Source organism: Carlito syrichta, unplaced genomic scaffold (assembly GCF_000164805.1).
Source record: "Carlito syrichta isolate Samal-C Ts95f unplaced genomic scaffold, Tarsius_syrichta-2.0.1 Scaffold315307, whole genome shotgun sequence".
Classification (NCBI taxonomy): Eukaryota; Metazoa; Chordata; class Mammalia; order Primates; family Tarsiidae; genus Carlito; species Carlito syrichta.
In genome coordinates, this window is record NW_007259403.1 from 30,392 (window position 1) to 36,707 (window position 6,316).

General features: G+C 38.4%; 1 long non-coding RNA gene across 1 annotated transcript in view; it reads right to left on the bottom strand.

The window, feature by feature from the left end:
- Positions 1-6,316, bottom strand: part of LOC103275094 — a 16,358-nt gene that overhangs the window by 248 nt on the left and 9,794 nt on the right. The gene's annotated exons all lie outside the window — the stretch shown is intronic.

Consider the following 6,316-nt stretch of genomic DNA (forward strand, 5'->3'; position numbering starts at 1 on the left):
GGCTATGGTGGGCTCATGTAATGGAAACGCCTGAGGCCAGTAAGACGGATGTGTTTAGTAAGGGTACTTCTATAGGATTTAGAGGATAGATACTGTGTTTGCAGTACCAGGATGTTGAACCCAGGATGTTGAGGCTGCTGTGAACCATGATCACACCACTGCATTCCAGCCTGGGTGACAGAGTGAGACCCCAACTCAAATAAATAAACAAGCAAAAAAATAATTTATTTTAGTGTCCCTGATATGTGTTTAGGGATATCTCATTATAGCTTTAATTTGTATTTTCCTAATGATTAAAGATTTTAAGTGTCTTATCATATGCTTATTTGTGCTAACCTGAAAAAAAAAGACACTAGAGAAGATAATTCTAAATATGTTGGTTCATTCAGGAATAGAAATAAGGATTATACTTTGGAATGCATAAAATGAAAAAACACCAGTCCATTTGCTAATAAAGAGTGAGGGGAGTTTTATTTAGGCAAAAGTGATTTACATAAGCTGCTTAAAAACATAGTTTATTGGTTCCTGAAGTTCAAGACCACAGTTGTGGTCAGTTCATTGATGGAGATGCCATCAATGGACAAGTATTCTTGCTGGAACATCTTATCTACATTACTACAGTCCTAAAGAGTGTCTAGTGATAAACTTTACCAAAATGTGTGAAGGACAAGAAAATGTTTCTTGTGGAGATTTTAGAAAGTCCTTGGAAACAGTTCTTATCTCAGACATGTAGGCATGAGCCTCTTCTTCCAATCTTCCTAGCCCTATTTTGTCTGGATCTGAGAAAAGTGATTTGATCCTAGTATCTACAACTTTCACATTTACCATCTGTGTATCTTCTTTGATGAAATGCTTTGTCATATATCTGCACACTTGTCATCGATTTTTTTTGTTTCCATGTTGTTCAGTTTCTAAAATTACTTATGTGCTCTGGTTCCATGTTTGAATGAGAAATAGGATTTGGAAATATTTCTTCAAGTTTGTGTGTTCTTTTCATTTTCTTAACAGTTTTTTTTTTTTCACAAATCAAAGGCAATTTTATAAAGTACAATTTATTTCTTTCCTTTTATGGATCATGGTTTCCTTGTTGTATGTAAAAAATAATTGTCAAATCTAGTCACACAGATTTTCTTCTACAAGCTTTTTTTTTTTTTGAGTTGCAGCCTCACTCTGTCACCCAGACTGGACTGCAGTGGCACACTCCCGGCCACCACAGCCTTGACTTGCTGGGCTCCAACGATCCTTCCACTAAGCCTTCCAAGTAGCTGGAACTACAGGCGCGCGCTACCACGCCTGGCTAATTTTTTCGATTTATTGTAGAGATGAGGTCTCGCCAAGTTGCCCAGGCATGTCTCGAACCCACGGGCTCAGGCAATTCACTCACCTTGGCCTCCCAAAGCACGGGATTACAGGCTGAGCCACCAAGCCCAGTTACAAGTTTTATTTAATTTGTTTGACGTGGGCTAGTTTCTGTATATAACATGAGGTATGGTACAAGTTCTTTTTTAAAAATTTTATACATGGACATCTAATTTTTTGTGTGAGTAATTTTCTGGTATCCCTGTTCTGTTCTACTGATCTATGCATCTGTTTGCCAATACCATGGTGTCTTCTGAGATCAGACGAGATCAGGCACATTCAGGGTGGTATTGCCCCATGTTGTCTTGAATACTATAACTCAGGATTTTTTGTATATTAATATGTCTTTACTGTCCATATGCATCTTTGAATCAGCTTGCCAATATCTACAAGAAAATTCTGTTGGACTTTTGAGGAGACTTGCATAGACTCCATAAATCAAATTGGGGAGAAATGGCATCTTAACAATATCGAGTTTTCCACAGAGTGGCAACTTCTGAAAAAACTAGAAATTGACCTTCCATATGACCCAGCAATCTCCCTATTTGGAATATACCTAGAGGAACTCAAATCATTCTACAAAAATGATGCCTGCACACGCATGCTTGTTGTAGCTCTATTCACAGTAGCAAAAACATGGAAGCAACCATGCTGCCCATCAAAGCTGGACTGGATACAAAAAATGTGGTACACATACATTATGGGATATTATGCAGCCATAAAGAAGGACAAACATATGGACTTCGCAGCAACTTGGATGGACTTAGAATCAACCATACTCAGTGATCTATCACAGAAACAAAGAACAGAGTACCATATGTTCTCACTCATAAGCAGACCTTGAACAATTTTCATAATACTATAAGAAAGGGATTGGCAGTAGTGGGAGACCATCAGGGGAGGGCAATGGAATTGGCAGTTGAGGGAAACTGCCAGGGGAGGGAGGGGCACATCTAATCAACAAGGTTACCTGCATAATGTACATTTATTTGTATATCTAACCCTGAATTGTACCCAATACCTTTAAAATTAAAAAAAGGTAGAAAAAAATGTTTTTAAGGTAAAAAAATAAGATAAAATAAACAAAATTGAGTCTTCCAAACCAGAATCCTGCTATATTTCTCCATTTAAGACATATGAGCAGCCACCAGATACATGAAAAAATGCTCAGCCTCACTAATCATCAAAGAAATGCAAATTAAAACTACACTGAGATATGACCTAACTCCAGCCAAGATGGCCATCATCAATAACTTAAAAAACAACAGATGCTGGAGAGGATGCAGGGAAAAGGGACCACTTCTATACTGTTGGTGGGAGTGTAAACTAGTACAGCCTCTGTGAAAAACAGTGTGGCAATTACTAAAAGATCTAAAAATCAACGTTCCGTGTGACCCGGCAATCTCCCTTCTGAGAATATATCCAGAAGCACTCAAATCATTCTATAAAAAATATGCCAGCACATACATGCTTATTGCAGCATTATTTACAATAGCAAAAACATGGAACCAACCATGCTGCCCATTGAAAATGGCCTGGATTTTAAAAAATGTGGTACATATACATGATGGACTATTATGCAGCCATAAAGAAGAATAAACATATGGATTTTGCAGCAACTCGGATGGATTGGGAGTCTGTAATACTCAGTGATCTATCACAGAAAAAAAGAACTGAGGACCACATGTCCTCACTTACAAGCAGACCCTGAACATTTATCATAATACTGTAAGAAAGGGTTTGGCAGTAGTAGAACACTGCTGTGGGGGCACATAACATCAATAAGAGCACCTGATCTCAAACCAAGTGAAGTAGTGACCAAAGGGAGGCCCAAACTTTACCTGTGTGATGACCACTTATCTACCTAATCCTGAATTGTACCCTACATCTTTAAAATAAAAAAAATATATATTTTTAACTTTTTTTTCCCAATGATTTGTATTTTACAGCAGACAGATGCGGGGGGCCAGCCCCTGCAGATACTGGTGGTCCCTGGTAGGAAAGACAGCGTCGGCAATTAAACTGGAGGGATAGATATTAGAAAGAAGAAAGAGGATGGACAACTGATCAAAGATTGAACAGAAGCCATTTAATGGAACAAACCATAAGCCTTTTATCCTAAAGTTTCACGGGCAAAATCACAAGACTTTCACATGAACACAAAGCCAGGTAGGTGAGGGGCGCCCCCCCTCTACCCTCCAGATGTTTCCTCGGGCATGAGGAAGAACAATCTCAAAATTATCTTACTATTCCTAATGCTTGGTTAATGTTCCTCAAAAATAATGCAACAATCTCCACTAGCATCATGATGTTCTAATAATCAATAACTTCTAAAGCTTATGCATACACAACACCTAAAGCAACTAACTTAAATCCTATTACCTTTTCTATTCTATGCTAATTCTACCTACACTATGGAAACTCTTAATTATAGCTCAAACCAGTTCCTAAAGAATGTGGCCCAGCTGGGATCGGTGGCTCAGCCTGTAATCCTGCACCTTTGGGAGGCTGAGGTGAGTGGATTGCCTGAGCCAGCAGGTATGAGACCCGCCCAGGCAGCGAGACCTCATCTCTACAATAAATCAAAAAATCAGCCAGGCGTGGTAGCACATGCCTGTAATTCCAGCTACTTGGAAGGTTGAGGCAGAAGGATCACCGGAGCCCAGCAGGTCGAGGCTGCGGTGGCCGGGAGCGGCCACTGCACTCCAGTCTGGGTGACAGAGTGAGAGTCCAACTCAAAAAAAAAAAAGAATGTGGCCCAGTCCAAAGATCACACTGGGTCGTTTCTAGGAACAATTGCTTATAATCTCTTAGCAAAATGGCTACTCTAAAATCTTATATATCTATCTTAACTTCTATAAGAGTTTCTAATTAAATCTCAAAGTGTCTTGCTCAAACTATCATAATTCCCTGACATTGGCATAATCTATTCTACAATACTTTCTATGAATGAAATAAGTTCAACTTCTATAATGAATAGAGAAAAACCCTATACTAATTGTTAGCTAAAACCAGTTCAAAAGAATGTGGCCCAGTCCAAAGTACACTCTGGGCTCTTAAGAATGTGGCCCAGTCCAAAGTTCGTACTGGGCCATTTCTTGTGACTACAGATAATCATCTATACTACCTAAAGCTGAAAACAGCTCTCAGTATATTCATATATATATGTATATACTAATTCTACAAATATACTTTTAAATCTTATAAAGAAGCTTGTACCATATTGAAGGCTCCCAAACGTGACCTGAGTTTGAATTATATCTAATACTTAAGCCGAAACCGCAGTTCATGGGAAACAGGAACAATGAGTTTCTAGAGTTAGCCATACCTGTCACAGTCACAGAGCCTTCAGCTTAGGTCAGCAGAGATCCTTTTGGCTGAGTGTGCCAAATAGAAAAAGGTAGGAGGAAATGGGGTCAACAGCTCCCGAACACATCCTAGTGGTCTCGGGGTCCAAGGCCCTCCCTGATCCCTAACGCTCAGTGGGCCTCCGTGGCCAGCTCCCAACAGACAGATCCTGTGCATATTTGGTTAGACTTAAACTTAAATATCTTGGAGTGTCATCAGTAAGAATGATGGAGTAAGGACTTTCAAAAATCAGCTCCTCCATAAATGTAGTGAGAACAGGGCAGGAATTAAAATGACCTTTTGTACGAACTCTGGAACATAACCAAAACTTGCAACAATTTGTTGATAATTTATTCAAAAATATCCCAGTAAGAACAGTGAGATTTGTAGTGTTTTAACTTACCCTTTTCCTGTCTTCCTCTTCCCATCTCTGTAGTAGCCTTGAAAACCAGTAGCCCAGGAATCACCTTGAGAACTAGAAGCCTAGAATACCCTTTGGGGAAAAAAATGGGCTTGTTGTTCCCCAAAACCAATTCTCATAGAATTGTCATTACTTTACTTGACTGGCAATTCCCTGAAACTCCTACTTTGTCTTTATATGACCTTACTTAGAGCTCCCTCAGTGCAAAAAAGCCTTTCCTCATGATTATCAAATGGCCTGCTTTAACTTCACAGCTGCCTCAGGCTATGATAACAGATGGAACAAACAATAAGCTCATCAAATACCTTAACAGAAAAATCTGGGAAATGAGATATCCGTAGAGTACAGTAAAATTTTTATCCAGTCATTAGCTGACCACTAAGCTAACCAGAGACTTCAGTAGCATACATGAAAAAGAAGGAAGGTGTTACAGAATTAATTCAGAAAAGTCACTAACAGAGATCAAGAACAAAAACCAGTAACAACAATAAATCCTGGAAAGAAGGGGTTGTATTTCCAGAGCTGTCACACTATATTGTTTCTAATATCCAGTTTTCATTTACAAATTATGAGATATACCAATAAGCAAGACAGAATGACCATACAGCAGGGAAAAAAGCAATCAACAGAAACCGTCCTCGAGGAAGCCCAGAGGTTAAACTTACTAGAGAGAGATTTCAAATTAGCTAGTTTAAATGCACTCAAATGAAACTATGCTTAAAGAACTAAAGTAAGATATGATAACAATATCTCCCTAAATAGATTATCCAATAGGCAATAGACATGATACAAATAATAAAATATAGTTACACAACATTGTGAATGTTCTTCATATCACTGAATTGTATACTTTAAAATGGGTAGCTTTATGTTATAAATATTTTATCTAAATAAAAAAGAATCAAATAGAAATTTGAGAATTGAAAAGTACAACATTTGAAATTTCAAAAATCACGTCAGATTTGAGCTGGCAGAAGGATCACTGAACTTAAATATAGGTCAATTGATAATATACAGTATGAAGAAGACAAAAAAATTAAAAAGAAGAAATATGAACTGTCGGTGACCAGCACTGACCAAGGGTGGGTTAGGACCCACACCAGAGAATCTGGACAGCGAGAAGAAATTACTCGGAGGCAGTTCTTCTGGGAACAGTCTGATCAGGACTGGAGCTGATTTTATTCAAAC